General features: G+C 36.9%; 1 non-coding gene across 1 annotated transcript; it reads left to right on the top strand.

The window, feature by feature from the left end:
- The first annotated feature begins 13947 nt into the window (after positions 1-13947).
- On the top strand, positions 13948-14054 carry LOC130953315 (small nucleolar RNA R71). Its single transcript, XR_009075486.1, has one exon. It is a non-coding gene; the product is annotated as a small nucleolar RNA R71 (small nucleolar RNA).
- Positions 14055-22516: the final 8462 nt, after the last annotated feature.

The following is a 22516-nucleotide window of genomic DNA, read 5'->3' as shown; positions in this document are numbered from 1 at the left end:
TATTAAATAATTTTTATTTATTTATTATCAATATTAATATATTAATAAGTAATAATGTCATTATTACTTCAACTTTTATAAATTAAATACATATAACAATTATTATTATTATTATTATTATAAAGTTGAGTAAAAAAATATTAAGGATATAAATTTTAATTAACTACATTTATTAATTTTTAATGTTACAATAATATTTTGTTTTTTTATTAAATTGATTTAATATATATATTTTATCTTATACTTTTAGATATAAATTAAAATTTAATTTTGATGTACTAACGGTATAAGATTTTGTACAGTTGTTTAATTACGTTTATTTTTTAAATGATCATCCACAAGATCAATATAAAAAGTAGTTATTTTTTATGACATGACATTACGTAATTGGATACACGTATAAATTTAGTGTTACACTGACAATATATCAAATTTTAATTCTAAAAATAAAAAATATAAATAAAATAAAAGAATTAGCTAAGTTATATCCTAAAAAATATGTTAAGAATATAATAATAATAAAATATATGTAATACGTTGAAAATATAAAAAAACAAATTTTTAATAATTTTTGGTCAAATATTTTTTTAGAATTTGTCTAAAAACCTTTCTCATCGTTGGCTCAAAATCATCGAAGGAAGGAGCAATGCTTCTTTGCGAAACCTATTGACACAAAAGTAGGTGTGCAGTAGATGAAATATTTTTTTTTATTTTTTACAATGTTGAGGTATGCATCATTGTAGATTTTACTTAGGAATTTTGTATAGGTTGATGAAAAAATATTGAAACTAGATTATTAGTTAGGAATTTTGTGTTTAGTGTGGGTAAGAATTTTTAGAATGCTCTGTTTTCACACAAGGGAGAAGGGTATTTCTATAATGGCAATGTCAATGATGTAGCTATTTCAAACAATTTTGGTTTGTGTTGTACCCTGATTTGCTTACTGTAACACCCTAATATTCAAATTTTTATGCTCGAGTCATAATTCAATGATACTACGGTGGTATGACTCTCAGGTGGATTTTTAATATATAAATATAGGTAATTTCGGAAAGAGTATTAATCGAAAAGCCTGAAAAGAGTATAAATAAAATCACGAAGACGTATCACCCACGTTTTTCCAACAAAAAAAGATAAATCGTGAAGTCGAAAGCGATATACGGACAAGGCATAAAGGAGATTAATAGATAGATAACAGATAGATATATATATAACATAAGTAAATAGCCACTAGTCGCAACCCGCGAAGTTTAGGCCGGCTAGGGTACAGTATGAAAGTAGTTGACAACAGTATATCCTAATCTCTCTCAAAGGAAACATGAGAGCCTCTATAGACAAGTTCAAAAGAGTTCAATACATAACATAATCTTTTCAAAACAAAGGTGGAGAGATTCTAAGCAAAACACAAAGTAGAGAAAATAAGGATCTTCGCCGTCTCTCAGACGACCCACAACTCACTTCTGAGCATTTGGACCTGTATCTGAAAAACAAGAGATATATACGGAATGAGAACCCCGGGCCCATGGGTTCCCAGCACGGTAAAAGTGCCAAATAAATACAATGCACTGCAATAAAAACTCACTAAGCATCCTAAACTTCTTCACCAATTATCCATCCTAGGTTCTCGCTAATCCATGAATAGGCAACTGTCATAAGGGAGTGCTAAATCTAATTCATGTTTCACATGTTTCCTAACTCGCTGACTCTTCCACGAATCAGACTCAGAATCATAAGCAAAACCATCACCAGTTGTTCTACCTCAGCAATTATATATCAATACATCATACCCTCACCTGGAGCTAGTGAAACCATATCACTGCGTCTACCCAAGGAGCTCAAATTATCTCATTCAATGATCATCATCATTATCATCATGCAATCGCATCATCAATTCATCTCATCAAGAACAACCCTCAACATCCACCGACACCAGCATGAGGGGCCTCTCAGTTTTACAAACACAAGCAATACAGGCAAGTAATATACAAATAAGTTACAAGTAGAACAAGTAGCACATAATCAGGTAACATAGCATATATGATGTAGAAATCCAAAACAAATAGGCAAACCCAAACAATTCAAACATATGCAAATGATGTATGCTTGCCCTATGGCTGATGATATCATCTGTCGGTTATATAGCCAACCTGACATGTCCTGGTAGCTAACCATTGGACAGAAACACCCCTTGCAGAGCAAGTAGGTTTGAGCTACAACCCCCTTGCTACTACCCGCTCAACCCAGAGCCAGTGAAATAACCACTACTGCGTCTACTACCCAGGTGTCACAATCTCTGACTTGGAGCAAGTAGGACGAACCACAACCCTTGCTACTGTCCAGGATCTCAAAACATACATTCGTTCAGTTTAAAAGCAATCATCATTGTTATCAAATCTCAAACATTAACCTGGAGCAAGCGGGATGAACTACCACCCTTACTACTACCCAGGTATCACAAATAAATTCATTCAAAACTCCATAATTAAACTCATTTATCATAAACATCCTTTCCCATCTCATACCCAGAGCAAGTGGACAATGCCACTGCCTACTACCCGGGGTCACACATTACATTTCAAAATTTTCCATTATTATCCATTTAACACATTCATTCATTAATCATATATGTATTTATACTCAGCCACAATCAATAATGGCTTTGCCGTAACCCGGAAATAACTCAGCCATCCGGCTCATGGTTCAATCAAGAACCGGCCATTTATCAATAAATATAGCCCTTCGGCTCATGGCGTACACGGTGCTTCCATTGTCATCCTCTATATCTCATATAATCATCTTTGATCATCGTTGATCATAACTTTTTCCCTTGCTTCATTCGCAAGTTACCACATCCCCTAGCTCATTTCTCATTGCTAGGCATATCATAATGATTTAATACAAAAGGGGTGAGATCGGAGGCTTAGAAGTATGAGATTTGGCTTTTAAAACTCAAAAATCAACTTTGGCATGAAAACTGGGCCACGCGCACGCATCTTCCACGTGCACACGTGGATGGCCACAATGTTCATTGACGCGTATGCGTTGCCCACGCGTACGGGTGGGTGGAAAAACAGCAAAGGAATGCGCCCGCATCAGCCACTCGTTCGCGTGGGTGTGTTTGTGCCCCACACACAAAACTGGCACAACTCCGGCACAAGTCTCGGAAGAAATGGCTCAGCATTGGGTGCAGCGTATCGACGCGAACGCGCACACCATGCGCTTGCGTGGATGGTGCCTTATTGAAAAGCGACGCGTATGCGTCAAGCACGCCTACGCGTGGGGGGGTATTCTGCTAAAAAATTTTTAAGTTAAAAGCTGCAGAATTTACAAATTAAACCCCAATCTTTCAACGGACATAACTTTCTCGTTTTAAATCATTTTTCGCCCGTTCTTCGAACGGCATGGACACCCCGGATCCAGTTTTATTTCTAAACGAGTTTGGCACAAAACGTAGGTCCGGAGTCCAAGTTATGTTCCATCAAAGTATGCCAAAAAACCATATTTTCATACAAAACCACAAAATGCCATTTTCAAAACAAGCCATTTTCAACCCTTTTCAAAATCAACCAAAGCATGTCAATTTCGACCTTTTTTTTAAATCAATCAAAATATACTAAAATCAACATCAAGCCTCCTCAACTCATGCATTAACACCTTACCACAATTCACAAAACCGCCATATAACCATTTTTACCCATTTCAAACAAATGGCTAAATTACAAACACATTAACATGTCATACATCCTTCCTCATCCCAATTTGCAACAATACTATTTCCAATCAATCATCATTATACATAATCAATATCATACTCACTATCACATGGTTTTACCCACAAATCAACCTTAATCATTCCTCAAGTATATATCACAACATACATATCTCTCTTGCATCATCATACCATCAAGGCATCAATAATCATAATCACATATATGACCACATAATATATCTCAACCAAAACCAAACATACATCATCTATATAATTTCACCCAAAATTACCAAATTCCACACTTCAAATCCTCAAACCTTATTATTCAATAACCAACCTAATCATGCATATATTCATTATCTGAAATCCATCCAAATCACTTGTGTCGTCATACAATGCACACATCAACTTACCTTTCTTACCTCTTTCCGGCCTCCGGCCCAAGATTCACGGCCTCCGGCCCAATTTCACAATTTAAATGCATAAACCACAAATCAATACTCATTACCCAATACATCAAATTCTCAATATACCAAGCATACAAGGCCACACAATTCTCAACCCAATCATTAATTCACATTACATACCAACTATGCATATTAGCACCAACCATTTACACAATCCAAACTTAATCCTAGGAACATCTAGCCTAGGAATTCTCATCACACCACACGGTACTTAAATGAAACTTAAACCGTACCTCTTGTAGCCAAACCAATTGAGCTTCTTCTATGGAAGTCTCTACCAACCCTTAACTCCAAGCCTCACCAAAGCTTCACAAGCAACACCAACCTCCCAATTTTGTATCTAAAACACCAAATACACTAACATAACCAATTTCACATACATACATCAACCTAGGGCTCATAAAAATGACAAATCACAAGGGTTTGAGCACTTCTTACCTCAGCCCAAATGAAGTAGGGATAGAACCCTCTTAGAATCCATGTTGGAGTATCCCTAAATATCCAAAATCACAAGATTTCAACACTAACTACCAAAAAATGTGTAACAGTAGAGAATTTCGAAAACTGGGCAGAGATGAATGGAATACTCACCAAAAAACTTAGATAGAATTGTAGAGGATGAGAAGAGCGATGTATGGCCGTAAACAGCTCGTCAATCGGAGCTTCGTAGCTCAAGTTATGGTGGTTTGAAGATCAAAGAGAGTAAGGCTTTCTCTCTTCTCTTCTCTCTTTTCAATTCAGCGTCCCTCTTCTTATTTTTAGGGTAAAATGAGCTGAAATGCTCATAACTAATGTTTATATATGTTGGGTCTTAGGCCCACTTAGGCCCGGTTCACTGATTTTGTCCGTTGGCCCAATTTTTGGGCCAAAATCCTTTAAGATTAGCGCTCTAAATCGCACTTTAAATATTTCTACCTCCCCTAATTATAATTTCTCATTTTTTAATCTTATTTACTCATAATCAATTTTCTCAGCTGCAGTACCAGACAAGTCTCAGCCGGTACTGCCGGTCAAAATTTCACTGCGTGCTTTTACGCAGAAAACTATGTTTTCCGACTTGGAAAAATTCACTGAATCCAAATATCATATTTAAATCATCAAATTCCAATTGCCAAATCTTACAACCATATTCGCTCATATTTAACTTATTATTTAATTAATTTTGGTTAGACCGGGTATTACATTCTACCCCACTAGCATAAATTTTCGCCCTCGAAAATTCCATCAATCACTGCGAGTACGCGCGCGTAGTCGGCCTTTATATCCAACGCATAACAGTTCCAAGGTCCTTTTACTCTGCGCGCTTCCATTGCCGCGCTCTGATTTTTCTATCTCCGAGGGTCTCGATCATTCGTTCAACGCTGACCAACAGCCTCGTTCTTTACTTTTATCGTCTCATCAACTCTCACCCTGTTAAATCTCAAATCATGTCATCAATAATATTGCCATCATCGTTAATCATAGCCATCATCCCATATCACTATAATCAATCAAAGATCATCACCACATCTTAATCATACTCCATCACTATCCTCTCTCTCTCTGCCAAGCCAATTCCTCTACTCACAGTTCAACTCCAAGCATAACCTTCAAACTTACTTTCTTATTCTCAAACCCTCGAATTTCAATATGACTTGCTGTTATAAAGTCTTTGACTCATCAATCAAAAACCTCTTTCATTTCTAGAAATCAAATGAGTTTGGAATAACAAGCTAACAAAATCATAAGAATCCAGCTTCCTTTAATAATCTATAAAAGCATTTGAAACACATCTCTTTTGTTAAAGTTATTCAAATCAAAGGTCCTTCTCGAAACTATAACCAACACTCTTTCAAATTCTTGGGAAAAATTGACAGCACCTCTCCTAAAAACTGGAGTTTACCATCTATCATGGGTTCCCTCAAGACAATCTCAGTACCACATTAGCATTTCAATTTAATGGTTTTTCACATTCATCTTTTAAAACCAATCATTATAAATCTCAATCTAAATCCAAGGTCACTATGATCAAACATCATAGTACTCATCTCTCAAACACGACAACTTGCACTCTCTCATCATCTAAATCCAATTACGCATCAATGATAATTTTCTCATCCACTTTAGAACCATCAAAGCTCGCATCCGCAATCAATTTCAACTATTTGGGGATCATTACATGCAGTAACCCGTTTAACCCTTCTAGTATTCAAACTTAAGATATTATAGTAAACTTTTCCAGCTCCTATTCTTAGCTATCCTGTGTTACTGCTTCCGCAAGTTTCTGCTGCTTTATTCTGATCTCTTGTCTAGTACTAGCTCTATCACTTACTTCCTCAAGTACTCAACCACAACTTAGCATGACTGGCATTTCAAATCAACGTTTTCAAATCCATTATTTAGGACCATTCCTTATCTATTTAAATCAAAGGAACTAAAAGTCACGGGTTCAATCCGTTTCACCAAAAATACAGAAATCAACCAACTACATAACAAACACAATACATCATTCTCAACAGAAAATCATTTACATCACATGCATTTATCCATTTGTATTAAGGCAAATCCTTACTCGGACCATCCGGTTTGCTTCTCAGTCTAATATTAAGCTTGACATTCCCAGTTTTACTGTACAGGCGGTATTATAAAATCACGCACTGTCCTTTAAGCCTGATTATTACAATTACTTCAATCTTACTGTTGCAATCGGCCTGCATCCTGACTCTCTCCTTGTTGGTAATTTCTTGATACATGCCATGGTAATCCGCACTTGTAACATACACCTAACCCCAATCGGCACGGCCTATTTGGGTGATGACTTCCATATCTCTGACAGCTCGAAACATCAGAAGTAGCCGCTGCCCGTTTTCCCTTACCGTTTCTTTAGGACTCCTCACTCGTCACAAAGTTATTCCGTCCTTGGGGAAAGTGTTGTATGTATGCTCTCTCCTTAAACTCTCGACCCCTTGGTGCGAATCCTTGGTTGTGCTCTCTATGACTTCCTTTCTCTGCAACCCTCCTTTTCACACACTCTTCAGTAATTCTGCTCTTATTCACCAACTCTGAAAAAGTTCGGATCTCCATTGGTCTCACTGAACTTAAGATGTCGCTCCGGAGCCTTCCTTCATACTTAATGCATTTCCATTCCTCGAAGTCTCCCGGAGCTCCTTGACACATGCGGGAAAACCTGAATAGCTCCTCAAATTTGTCTGTATACTCAGATACGAACATAGCACCTTATTTCAGCTGCAGTAACTCTAATTCCTTGACTGTCCTGGAGGAATTCGAAAAGTACTTCTTATAGAATTCCACCTGGAAGGCATCCCAGGTGATAGGATCATCCCCCTGCTGCAGGAGGTGTCGGGCCCATTGCCATCAATGCGATGCTTCTCCAGTAAGCAGATAGGTAGCAAATTCAACACACTGCTCCTCGAGTACCAACTGCGCTTGCAGTGCTCGCTCTATAGCCTGAAACTAGGTATCGGCTTCAGTCGGATTGGTGGTTCCCTTGAACTTAGGTGGATTAACCTTTAAGAAAGTTGCTAGTGTCATCAGGCCCTGAGCTTCCCTTCCGCCATTTCCATTATTATTTATCTGTTGCCCAAGAGCCTCCACAGTGGCCTGCATAGCAGCAGTCATATTCTCCAACGACGCCATAAGGTTTACTGGGTTATTCAGGCTGATTTTCGATTCCTGTATACTAGTACGATCTCTCTCACGTCCCCGACCGGGTCCACGAGTGCCATCTGGTTCCTATACACACCAAACAATCGATATCAAGTTGATCAGTCTTAATATGAGAAGTATAGTGCTTCAAAGTACCAAAAGTACACTCATGGACTTCATGCTAGATGTATCGGTTAGATACCCTACCTAACACAGGCACAGACTCAGAGTATGCATTGAAGCATAAGCAGTTCCATCCCTCATGCTCACGAGGACGAACTGCTCTGATACCATAATGTAACACCCTAATATTCAAATCCTTATGCTCGAGTCATAAGTCAATGATACTATGGTGGTACGACTCTCAGGTGGATTTTTAATATATAAATATAGGTAATTTTGTAAAGAGTATTAATCGAGAAGCCTGAAAAGAGTATAAATAAAATCGCGAAGACGTATCACCCACGTTTTGCCAATAAAAAGAGATAAACCGTGAAGCCGAAAGTGATATACGGACAAGGCATAAAGGAGATTAAGAGATAGATAACAGATAGATATATATAACATAAGTAAATAGCCACTAGTCGCGACCCGCGAAGTTTAGGCCGGCTTGGGTACAGTATGAAAGTAGTTGACAACAGTATATCCTAATCTCTCCCAAAGGAAACATGAGAGCCTCTATAGGCAAGTTCAAAAGAGTTCAATACATAATATAATCTTTCCAAAACAAAGATGGAGAGATTCTAAGCAAAACAGAAAGTAGAGAAAATAAGGATCTTCGCCGTCTCTCAGACAACCCACAACTTACTTCTGAGCATCTGGACCTGTATCTGAAAAACAAGAGATATATATGGAATGAGAACCCCGGGCCCATGGGTTCCCAGTACTGTAAAAGTGCCAAATAAATACAATGCACTGCAATAAAAACTCGTTAAGCATCCTAAACTTCTTCACCAATTATCCATCCTAGGTTCTCGCTAATCCATAAATAGGCAACTGTCATAAGGGAGTGCTAAATCTAATGCATGTTTCACATGTTTCCCAACTCGCTGACTCTTCCACGAATCAGACTCAGAATCATAAGCAAAACCATCTCCAGTTGTTCTACCTCAGCAATTCTATATCAATACGTCATACCCTCACCTAGAGCTAGTGAAACCACATCACTGTGTCTACCCAGGGAGCTCAAATTATCTCATTCAATGATCATCATCATCATCATGCAATTGCATCATCAATTCATCTCATCAAGAACAGCCCTCAACATCCACCGACACCAGCATGAGGGGCCTCTCAGTTATACAAACACAAGCAATACAGGCAAGTAATACACAAATAAGGTACAAGTAGAACAAGTAGCACATAATCAGGTAACATAGCATATATGATGTAGAAATCTAAAACAAATAGGCAAACCCAAACAATTCAAACATATGCAAATGATGTATGCCTGCCCTATGGCTGATGATATCATCTGTCGGTTATATAGCCAATCCGACGTGTCCTGGTAGCTAACCATTGGACAGAAACACCCCTTGCGGAGTAAGTAGGTTTGAGCTACAACCCCCTTGCTACTACCCGCTCAACCCAGAGCCAGTGAAATAACCACTACTGCGGTTACTACCCAGGCAGGTGTTTAAAAGCTCAACCTGAAGCAAGTGGATTCACCACTACTGCCGCTACTACCCAGGCGTCACAATCTCTGACTTGGAGCAAGTGGGATGAACCATAACCCTTACTACTACCCAGAATCTCAAAACATACATTCGTTCTATTTAAAAGCAATCATCATTGTTATCAAATCTCAAACATTAACCTGGAGCAAGCGGGATGAACCACCACCCTTACTACTACCCAAGTATCACAAATACATTCATTCAAAACTCCATAATTAAACTCATTTATCATAAACATCCTTTTCCGTCTCATACCCGGAGCAAGTGGACAACGCCATTGCCTACTACCCAGGGTCACACGTCACATTTCAACTTTTTCATTATTATCCATTTAACACATTCATTCATTAATCATATATGCATTTATACTCAGCCATAATCAATAATGGCTTTGCCATAACCCGGCAATAACTCAGCCATCCGGCTCATGGTTCAATCAAGAACCAGCCATTTATCAATAAATAAAGTCCTTCGGCTCATGGCATACACGGTGCTTCCACCGTATCCTCCATATCTCATATAATCATCTTTGATCATCGTTGATCATAACTTTTCTTCTTGCTTCATTCGCAAGTTATCATATCCCCTAGCTCCTTTCTCATTGCTAGACATATCATAATGATTTAATACATAATGGGTGAGATCAGAGGCTTAGAAGTATGAGATTTGGCTTTTAAAACTCAAAAATCAACTTTGGCATGAAAACAGGGTCACGTGTACGCGTCCTCCACGCGCACGCGTGGATGGCCACATTGTTCATTGACGCATATGCGTCACCCACACGTACGGGTGGGTGGAAAAATAGCAAAGGGACGCGCTCGCATCAGCCACTCGTACGCGTGGGTGCATTTGTGCCCCACGCACAAAACTGGCATAACTCCGGCACAACTCTCGAGAGAAATGGCTCGGCATTGGGTGCAGCGCATCGACGTGCATGCGCACACCACGCGCTCGCGTGGATGGTGCCTTCATGAAAAGCGACGCGTACGCATCAAGCACGCCTACGCGTGGGGGCATTCTGCTAAAAAATTTTCTAAGTTAAAAGCTGCAGAATTCACAGATTAAACCCCCAATCTTTTAACGGACATAACTTTCTTGTTTTAAATCATTTTTTGCCCGTTCTTCGAACGGCATGGACACCTCGGATCCAATTTTATTTCTAAACGAGTTTGGCACAAACGGGGTCCGAAGTCCAAGTTATGTTCCATCAAAGTATACCCAAAAACCATATTTTCATACAAAACCACAAAGTGCCATTTTCAACTCTTTTCAAAATCAACCAAAGCATGCCAATTTCGACCTTTTTTTAAATCAATCAAAATATACCAAAATCAACATCAAGCCTCCTCAACTCATGCATTAACACCTTACCACAATTCACAAAACCGCCATATAACCATTTTTACCAATTTCAAACAAAAAGCTAAATTATAAACACATTAACATGTCATACATCCTTCCTCATCCCAATTTCCAACAATACTATTACCAATCAATCATCATTATACATAATCAATATCATACTCACTATCACATGGTTTCACCCACAAATCAACCTTAATCATTCGTCAAGTATATATCACAACATACATATCTCTCATGCATCATCATACCATCAAGGCATCAATAATCATAATCACATATATGACCACAAAATATATCTCAACCAAAACCAAACATACCTCATCTATATAATTTCACCCAAAATTACCAAATTCCACACTTCAACTCCTCAAACCTTATTATTCAATAACCAACCCAATCATTTATATATTCATTATCTAAAATTCATCTAAATCACTTGTGTCATCATACAATGGGATGGAGGAAATTAAAGATATGATTCAGGAATGGAGAGATTTGGTTTATATGGTAAAGGGGAATAGTGAAGCTGGCACCTAACTTGAAGCCTAAGGCCACACTCAGTGCCTAACTTAGAGTGAAGAATCAAGGCCTTGCGCCTAACTCATGTGATGTTGCGCCTTACTTGAATCCTCCCGAGAGTACAAGCACCTTCTGCGCTATACTTGAATTCGGTGGCGCCTAACTTGTTCCCTTGCTCTTCAAATCTTGCGTCTAACTTGAAAATTTTCAAATTAGGCGCAGACCCTCTAGTGAATGTCGCTTCTTGTGGCGTTATATGCGGCGCCTAACTTGAATATTCTCAAGTTAGACGTCATCCAAATCTGAATCAATATCCTCCCAGGTGTTTAAAACTCTGTATTTAGGAACTTGCTTCTCTTTTTTTTAATATTCTGCATGATCAAAATACATGTAAAACAAAGAAAAAACAGTAGAAACTCAATGAAATTCAAATAAATAATAAAATCAAAGAAACAGAAATTAAACTAAGGATACGAAAACATCGGGTTGCCTCTCGACAAGCATTTCTTTACCGTCACTAGCTTAACGGTTAGCTCCTCTAAGGAGGAGGATCATAGGGGCTCAGCTCTTCACCCCTCACTGTGAACTTCTTTCCTGTGCTTCCATTGATCAACTCTATATGCTCAAGAGACAGGATCCTGTTCACTGTATGAGGCAAGATTAGGCATGCGGTGAATACCACCTTCATTCCTGGGGAGAAGTCTTCAGTGGAAATCTTTTTGTTTCTCCATCCCCTAGGTACTTTCTTCTTTTTAAGAACTTCCTCCTTGGTGGATGATGCATTTCCAACACCAAACTTAGGTTTGATGTCAGGAGGAATTTTATTGATTGTCACGAAAGGAGGTTTGAGCTGCAGATTTTGTTGTGCATCATCAGGGGGTTCTTGAAGGTTTGGATCAATAAGTTTAGTCTGTATGCACCTTTCTTCTTCACCTTCTGAATGTATATCTTTGAAGACATAAAAGACTAGTTGCTCATTATGCACTCTAAATACTAATTCACCTTCTTCCACATCAATCAGAGCTCTTCTAGTGGCTAGGAATGGTCTTCCTAGAATTATGAGGCATTCTCATCCTCCCCTATGTCAAGAATCACAAAATCTACTGGGAAGAAGAACTTACCCACTTTGACCAAGATATTCTCCACTAATCCGTATGTAGGCTTCATAGATTTGTCTGCCATCTGTAATGCTATCTTTGTGGGTTGTGCCTCTTGAATTTGCAGCTTCTTCATCACTGACAAGGGCATTAAATTGATGCTTGCTCCCAAATCACATAATGCTTTCTCAAAGGTTGTGCTCCCAATGGTGCATAGAATTTGAAAGCTCCCTGGATCCGGCATCTTCCTTGGCAAGTTATTCTGAATGATGGCACTACATTCCTTAGTCAGGATCACTGTCTCGTCTCCCTTTAAAGGCTTCTTCTTTGACAACAGCTCCTTCATGAATTTGACATAGAGAGGCATTTGCTCCAAAACCTCAGCAAAAGAAATATTTATTTGCAACTTTCTGAAGACTTCCAAGAACTTTGAAAACTGCTTGTCCTTGGTTATCTTTTGAAGTCTCTGAGGATATGGAATTTTAGGCTTGTACTCAGGAGCCTTTGGTAATGTAGGATAAGTGTTAAGAGAGTCTGGGAATGGGTTGTCCGCATGCTTTGGAGGGACGTGCTCTACTTTTTTCTTCTTCTCCTCTGGAGCTTCTTTTTCAACTAGCTCCTCATTAACTTGTGCTTCCGTACTTGCCACTTGTCCACTTATCAAGGTGATAGCCTTGCATTTCTCTCTTGGATTTAGAATTGTGTTACCAGGAAGGCTGTTAGTGGTCCTTTGATCAATTTCATTTACTTTTGTGGCTAATTGACCCATCTAAATCTTCAAGTTCTTGATTGATGCTCTGGTTTCCTATCTAAAACTTGCCAATATTGCTTCTAAATCATTGTTCTGCTGGGGCTGAGAAGTTGCTTGCTGAGATGACTGAAACTGATGGTTATTAAAATTATTCTGTTGAAAATCACCTTGAGAATTATTGTTAAAATTCTGTGGCCTCTGAGGTTGCTCTCTCCACCCAAAATTTGGGTGACTTCTCCACCCCTGATTATAGGTCTTGGAATAGGAATCAATATTGGAATTTCTAGGAGCACTCCCCATGTAATTGACCTGTTCAGTAGAAGATTGAGCATAATCATAATTTTCATGTTGCATAAAATTACCTGTCATATCATAAGGGACCTCTTGATGTGCATTTTGGGTGTTGATAGCTGAGACTTGCATGCCACCCATCTATTGAGTAAGTAGACTTATTTGCTGAGACATAAGCTTGTTCTGAGCAAGAATAGCATTAAGAGCTTCTGCTTTCATAACACCTTTCTTCTGGGGAACCACAGAGTTCACAGAATTTCTGTTAGATGAGTATAAATATTAGTTGCTAGTAACCAATTCAATAAGCTCAATAGTCTCCTCCGGTGTCTTCTTCTTGTGAAATGAACCATCTGCAGAATTATCTAAGCACATCTTGGACATTTCACTCAAACCTTCATAAAAGATATCTAGTTGGGTCCATTTGAAGAACATGTCCGGAGGGCATTGCCTAGTCAGTAGCTTGTATCTCTCCCAAGCTTCATAAAGAGTTTCACCATCCTTCTGCCTAAAGGTCTGAACCTCCACCCTAAGCTTAGTCAGCTTCTTTGGTGGGAAAAATTTAGTAAGAAACTCAGTAACAACTTTTTCCCAAGTATCCAAACTCTCCTTGGGTTGGAAATCTAGCCATAGCTTTGCTCCATCCCTCAGAGCAAACGGGAAGAGCATGAGTTTGTACACCTCAGGGTTCACTCCATTTGTCTTCGCAGTATCACAAATCTGTAGAAAATTAGAAATAAATTGATTTGGGTCTTCTTGGAGAAGACCATGATACTGGCAGTTTTGTTGCTCCAGGGTGACCAATTGTGGCTTCATCTCAAAGTTATTTGCAGCTATAGGAGGCATCACAATACTTTTTCCATAAAGATTTGTAGTAAGAGCAGAGTAAGAGCCAAGCACTCTCCTTTGTTGCTCATTCCCATTCGGATTTACCACATTGGCATTAACAACATTATTATTATCCATAGTGAACTCTGCAGCCTTGTAAAGTCTAGCTTGTTACAAACGCTGCCTGAAAGTCCTTTCAAGTTCAGGATCAAAGTCTAACAGAGGTTTTTTGTCTCTGTTCCTACTCATAAACAGACAGAAGATAAGAAAAGGTGGGATTCTCTATGTCAGAGTGCAGAAAATTTCCAGTTAGGTAACCTATGTAAAATAATAAAATAAAACAACTAAATAATTAAAGCAAAAGGTTCAAAAATTATAGATAAAAATTAAAGTGAAAATTTTGAATTTTTATATAAAAAATAAACAAAAAAATTAAAATAAAAATAACTAGGTAAGACCAAATTTAATTTCATAAATTAAAAAAATACTGTAATATTCGAAAATTAGCTAGGGACAAATATAATTAAAGCTGAAGCAAAAACGCCTATTAAAAAAAATAAAAAAAGCAAAATATTAAAAGGGAAATAAATAAAGAAAGAGAACAAAAGTTTTCTTTCTCTTTTTTATTTTATTTTATTTATATATATTAAAATTAAACAATAAAATAAAAAAAAGAAAGAAACAGGGGATGGAAAAAGCTAATGAAAAGAAAGAGACGTAAGGGAAAAGAAATGACGTAAAGAAAGAAAAGAAAAAAATAAAAAAAAAATAAAATAAAAAACAAACAAAGACAAAAAAGGGGGAAGGGGTTATGAGCGAAAAGGAAATAAATAAAGAGAAAAAAAAGAATATTAAAATTATCTAATCTAAGCAATCAAATAATGAGTAGTTGTCAAGTACAATCAATTCCTGGCAATGGCGTCAAAAATTTAATGTGGAATTTACAACTACAAACTAACCGACAAGTGCACCGGGTCGTACCAAGTAGTACCTCAGGTGAATGAGGGTCGATCCCACGAGAATTGATGGATTAAGCAACAATGGTTGATTAATTTACTTAATTAGACAAACAGAAAATGGTGTTTGAGAGTTCAAAAAGCATTAAAAAGGAACTCAGAATATCAGAAGGCATGCAATAAATAAGTTGGGAATAAAATATGGAGAAAGCAGTTAAGGCTTCAGAGTTATCTATTTTCTGGATTGACTTTTCTTATTAATTTATTTTAATCATGCAAGATTTAATTCCTGGCAAACTGTATATGACTAAACCCTAATTCTTTAGACCTTTTTAGTCTCCTCTAAAATTCATCAACCGCCAATTCCTTTGTCAATTAATTCCAATTAGAGGGTGAAGTTTAATTCTAGTTATTATGCCACAAAAATACTAATTATCCAAAGATAAGAGGATTATATGTCACGTATCCCGTTAAATCCAGATAATTAGAATTTAGGAGAATATGTTTTCAAGCTGTTGTTCAAGTAAAGAGCTTTTTCAAGTTATACAAGAACTCAATTAGAAAGAGGGTCATACTTCCGTTCCACCAAATTTCATAAAATAAAGAACGAAAACAATTCTTGAATTATATGAATCAATACATGAATTAAAATAGAAAAAATAAGCAACAGAATCAATCCTTACAATAGACAGAGCTCCTAACCTTAACAGTGGAGGTTTAGTTGCTCATGGTTCAGAGTGAAAACTAGGATTCTGGTAAACTGTAAATTTGGAATGAGGTAGAATAATCCCCAGAAGAAAAGTTCCTTCTTTTTATATATAGTCCTAATTAATTTAAAATAAAAAACTCTAAAATTAAAATAATATCTTTTCCTATATTAAAATAAAATTTAAATTTAAATCAAAATTAATTAACAATTCGTGCGAGCCTTGTAAGCATGGGGACCACTTGGCTTCACTAGGATCTACGCCTAACTTGGGGAATAACTGCGCCTTACTTAAGAGATACAGGGAGTTTTGGCGTGTTGAACTCACATGGTGCGCCTTACTTGAAGATTTGGGCGCCTAACTTGAAGAATGGAGTGCTACGTTGTGTGTTGTTGTTATGCTTGGCGCCTAACTTGAGAGATCTCAAGTTAGGCACAGCCTTGGCAGCGTTGATGGAGAAGAAGTATAGACTATTATATATCGTTAGAAAGCTCTAAAAGTTAGATTTTTAACGCCACTGGAATCACGTCCATTAGATCTCTTTAGCGTGAGATATTTAGGTTTGAGTGCAGAGAGGTCAGGGTTGACAGCATCATTCGTCTTCTTCTCTTTCTCTGCGAAAACTCCATCGAATCCAGTCGAATGCTACCTAAAATAAACAGAATTAAACATGACTCAAAGTAGCATCCATAGTGGCTAAAAGATAATTAATTCTTGATTAAACTCAACAAATTGAATGTAAATTCACTAGGAAAATATAGGAAAGATGCTCACGCATCACTTACAGAGGTTATCGATACATACATTGGCTAGAGAGAGCCTCACCTGTAAGATCGAGGTTGCTTATAGAGGTTATGTTTGCATACATCGGCTCAAGAGAATCGCACCTGTAAGATAGAGGTTGTTTACAGAGGTTATGACACTGGAAGCAAAACTCAGACAAAGGTTGTTGAGTTATGTTGGGAGTGGGTCGAAACCGACAAATGAGCTCATTACCTGCACTAGGGATAGACATGCATCATACTTGTTTGTGCATATTTGTTTGTGAGTATGTTTTTTGTGATTGTGGGTGTGCTAAATGATTGTTTGAATTCTGTGTTCTATAATTGTTGACTTGGATTGTCCCTTGTTGACTGTTATTGTTAACCAAGTATATATAAAATAAACTTAACTTCTAACCCTGGCCCTACTAAGAACTCTCCAGTTCTTATCCATATTTCCACCCCTTTCAGCTATAGGTGCGAAGGTTTAGTGCGGAGCTACAGGAGCATAGAAGATTATATTCATGATTTGAGTTGTTAGAACTTATTTTTCCATTGCCTTGTTAGTTAGAGTTTTATTCAGAGGGGTAGGTTCTGTAATTACTTTTGTATGTAATACTACAATGTATTATTAATATTGAGTATGTGGATATATGTTGTTTGTTCTTGTTGAAAAAGTTATATATTTTAGTAAAACTATCGATAGATTTATGTGTAAAGGCTTAATATTAAATAGATAATAAAAGGGATTAGGTTAGTAACACCTTACTTTTGGTACGATCATGAGGTGCTAAAAATTAGGGTGTTCCACAAGATGTTTGCTCTGACTTGGCATCTTTGCTATTAATCGAATAGAACTCCTGTCATCTTCATTTGCGTGTCCAACCATGGTTCCAAATAGCATAGCAAAAATGAAGAAAATGAACACATAAAGAAGAAAAAGAAGAAGAAGTGGTGAGCTACTATTGTAGTTAGAATTAAAAAGGGGATAAGGGACTAAACTAAATTATACAATTTCAATTGCCACCAATGTTAGACACTTCAGGGTGTTAGGTCACTTCCGACAGAAGCAAGTTGACTGAAAAGTAGGAAAGCAACTAATTGGGTGCATTTTATTCAATTTCAAAGATATAAATAATGCAATTGAGAAATCAAAGACAAAATCGATGTATTTAGTGAATCTCAAGACCGATTGGGGGTTTAACCCGTGTTTTGAAATGAGATGAGAAGAGATGAGTAACAGCACAACCTTCACTGTTTGCTTCGTGTTCACCGTTCACCGTCGTAGTTTGTGTTCACCATTCACCATCACTGTTCGTGTTCACCTTCACAATTCATCATCGTGGTTGGCATTCACGTTCACCGTTCATCGTCCTTCGCATCATCCTTTCTCTTCCTCTCTTTTACGAGTGCAAACCCTAATTTCCCGGCTGGTGACTTTTTTTTCTCTTCCAACTCCAATACTAAATACTGGAAGTAAATATTTAATTGTTCTTCTATATTTTTTCCTGCAATTTCTATGTTGAGTGTTTGTTGTGTTGAAGTTATTACAATTGGTTGCTCTTGGGGTTCTATTTTACTACAATTTGTCATAATGATTGTATTCTCATGTTTATATTTGCTATATTTTCCGTAAATTTTATAGTCTACGTCTGATAATGAAAGAGTCTAAAGTGAAAATTCAACTGCACATAATTTCATTTTACACCTTATTGTTGATGCATAAAGTATTTGGTTATAGTTGCTTGTGAAGATTAATACATCGAAAAATTCTACTATGTTGAATGAAGATTCCTTCCTTAGCTACTGAAGCGTGCGTGTCAAATTGGGAATGTGTATGCGTGTATTTTGCTTTGTAAAAGTGACTTACTTGAACCTTGGTCAGTGACAACTAATGGTTGCAGAAGTTGGACCCACAATGGATAGACTTTGTCTAATAATTAACAATAAAAAAATCTAATAATCTAATTAAGACATTTAAAAAAGTGTAACTATAAAATAATTTTTTAATATTGACATGACTTTTTTGTTGTATGTGGCCATGGTTTAGGATACACAGTTGTTGAATGTGTAGTTAATTTAGGCTACATACAATATAAAAGAAAGTGTAGAATGGGTTAAGAAATAAAAATTTTAATAAAGTATGTAAAAAGGTCTAGAATAAAAAGATAAATATTGAAATAAAAAAAAAGAGAAAAAAGATTCTCTGCAAAAAAAAAAAAGACAAAAGGTTTACATTGATTTAGATTCATTATAGTAGATATCCACCATATAAGTAAGGCCAATTCTATCCAATATGCATGACATCCATTAATTATTTTTAGCGTGCTATAATGTTAGTGAAATTCACCTGCTTATTTATTAAGATTCTTATTTTATATTGGAGAGTGTACATAAAATATTTGTTATGATGTGATAAATTTAATTTGTTATGGCAGTAGAATTGTTAAATATATAAAACAAATTTAAGTAAAAAATTAAAACTTTATAATTATATGACTTAGGATAGTATAAAGTTAAATTTAGATTGTATGATAACTTAATATTTTGTTGAATGGTTTAGGATGTCCGTTTTAGTTACTTCGGATAATTTTTTAAGTTTAAGTTTATGGTAAAAGATGTAATGAGTAGTTATTTGGATTTAGAACTTTGTTTTTATGATTGAGGATTTAAAATTTTGGTAGCTTAATTTAGTTCATGGTTTATGAGTTATTGTGTAGATTTAAAGTGATAGTATTTATTATTTTAATATATATGTAGGATTTAGAGTTGTAGGGTATAGGGTTTATTTTTAGGGTTGATGATTTAGAAATTATAGTTGTGTATTTATTTGTTTATTATTTTTTAGGGTTTAGAGTTTACATGTTTGTTTGTGGGGTTAACATATATATGGTGGACGAAATTGTGATCAACAATAATGGCTCTTTGGCATGTGCATAAAAATTAACTCAGCACTTTCTTTCCACAACTCCGTTCAACTTAACCAGCAAGTGTATTGGGTCATCCAAGTAATACCTTACGTGAGTAAGGGTCGATCCCACAGAGATTGTTGGTATGAAGCAAGCTATGGTCACCTTGTAAATCTCAGTTAGGCAGATTAAATTGGTTTATGATGAGTTCGAAAATTAATAATAAACAGAAAATAAAATAGGATAGAAATACTTATGTAAATTAATGGTGGGAATTTCAGATAGGCGTGTGGAGATGCTAGAATCCTCTCGAATCTCTACTTTCTTATTACATTCATCCAATCCTTCTTACTCCTTTCCATGGCAAACTGTATGTAGGGCATCACCGTCTTCAATGGCTACTTTTCATCCTCTCGGGAAAATGGTCCTATGCGCTGTCACTGCATGGCTAATCGTCTGGAGGCATCACCCTTGTTGATGGCTACATCCCATCCTCTCAGTGAAAATGATCCAAATGCTCTGTCACAGCACGGCTAATCATCTGTCGGTTCTCAATCAGGCTGGAATAGAATCCTTTGATTCTTTTGCGTCTGTCACTAACGCCCAGCCTTCAGGAGTTTGAAGTTCGTCACAATCATTCAACACCGGAATCCTACTCGGAATACCACAGACAAGGTTAGACTTTCTGGATCCCCATGAATGCCGCCATCTATCTAGCTTATACCACGAAGATTTTGTTGGGGAATCTAAGAGATATGCGCCCGGCCTAAAGTAGAACGGAAGTAGTTGTCAGTCACGCGCGTTCATAGGTGAGAATGATGATGAGTGTCACGGATCATCACATTCATCAAGTTGAAGTGCAACGTATATCTTGGAATAAGAATAAAAGAGAATTGAATATAAAGTAATGGTAATTGTATTGAAACTTGAGGTACAGCAGAGCTCCACACCCTTAATCTATGGTGTGCAGAAACTCCACCGTTGAAAATACATAAGTGAAAGGTTCAGACATGGCCGAATGGCCAGCCCTCATGGTCTAAGGACTATGCGCCCCCAGATGTTCCTTAGATCTAAAGTGATCAAAAGATATCTAATACAATAGTTAAAAGTCCTATATATACTAGACTAGCTACTAGGGTTTACATGAGTAAGTAATTGATGCATAAATCCACTTCCGGGGCCCACTTGGTGTATGCTTGGGCTGAGCTTGATCTATCCACGAGCTGAGGCTTTTCTTGGAGTTGAACGCCGAGTTATAGCGTGTTTCTGGCGTTCAACTCCGGGTTATGACGTATTTCTGGCGTTTAACTCCAGACAGCAGCATGTACTTGGCGTTGAGCGCCACTTTACGTCGTCAGTTTCCGAATAAAGTATGGACTATTATATATTGCTGGAAAGCTCTGGATGTCTACTTTCCAACGCCGTTGAGAGCGCGCCATTTGGGGTTCTGTAGCTCCAGAAAATCTATTTCGAGTGCAGGGAGGTCAGATTCCAACAGCATCAGTAGTCCTTTTGTCAGCCTTCTTTCAGAGTTTTGCTCAAGTCCCTCAATTTCAGCCAGAAATTACCTGAAATCACAGAAAAACACACAAACTCATAGTAAAGTCCAGAAATGTGAATTTAACATAAAAACTAATGAAAACATCCCTAAAAATAGCTTGAACTTACTAAAAACTACCTAAAAACAATGCCAAAAAGCGTATTAATTATCCACTCATCACAACACCAAACTTAAATTGTTGCTTGTCCCCAAGCAACTGAAAATCAATTAGGATAAAAAGAAGAGAATGTACTATAAATTCCAAAATATCAATGAATATTAATTCTAATTAGATGAGCGGAACTTGTAGCTTTTTGCTTCTGAATAGTTTTGGCATCTCACTTTTTCCTTTGAAGTTTAGAGTGATTGACGTCTCTAGGAACTCAAAGTTCAGATAGTGTTTTTGACTTTCCTAGTTAAGCATGTTGATTCTTGAACACAGCTACTTATGAGTCTTGGCCGTGGCCCTAAGCACTTTGTTTTCCAGTATTACCACCGGATACATAAATGCCACAGACACATAACTGGGTGAACCTTTTCGGATTGTGACTCAGCTTTGCTAGAGTCCACAGTTAGTGGTGTCCAGAGCTCTTAGGCACACTCTTTTGCTTTGGATCCTTTTTACCCTTGCCTTTTGGTTTTAAGGGCTATTGGCTGTTTCTGCTTGCTTTTTCTTTTTCTTTTCTATATTTTTTTTCGCCACCTCTTTTTTTTTCTTTTTTTTTCGCAAGCTTCTTCTTTTTCACTGCTTTTTCTTGCTTCAAGAATCAATTCCATGATCTTTCAGATCATCAATAACATTTCTCTTTATTCATTATTCTTTCAAGAGCCAACAGTTTTAACATTCATAAACAACAAGATCAAAATATGCACTGTTCAAGCATTCATTCAGAAAACAAAAAGTATTGTCACCACATCAATATAATTAAACTAAATTCAAGGATGAATTCGAAATTCATGTACTTCTTGTTCTTTTGGATTAAAGCATATTTCATTTAAGAGAGGTGAAGGATTAATGGATTTTATTCATAGCTTTAAGACATGGTTACTACATACTAATGATCATGAAGTAGAGACACAAAATATAGATAAACATAACATAGAAACCGAAAAACAAAAAGAAATAAGAACAAGGAATGAATCCACTTTAGTGGCGTCTTCTTCTTGAAGGACCAACAATGTCCTTAAGCTCTTCTATGTCCCTTCCTTGCCTTTGTTGCTCCTCCCTCATTGCTCTTTGGTCTTCTCTTATTTCATGGAGAATGATGGAGTACTCATGATGTTCCACCCTTAATTGT

Source organism: Arachis stenosperma, chromosome 9 (assembly GCF_014773155.1).
Source record: "Arachis stenosperma cultivar V10309 chromosome 9, arast.V10309.gnm1.PFL2, whole genome shotgun sequence".
NCBI classification, from domain to species: Eukaryota; Viridiplantae; Streptophyta; class Magnoliopsida; order Fabales; family Fabaceae; genus Arachis; species Arachis stenosperma.
Note: the sequence above shows the minus strand (reverse complement) of the source record. Positions and strands in the feature narration are given on the sequence as shown.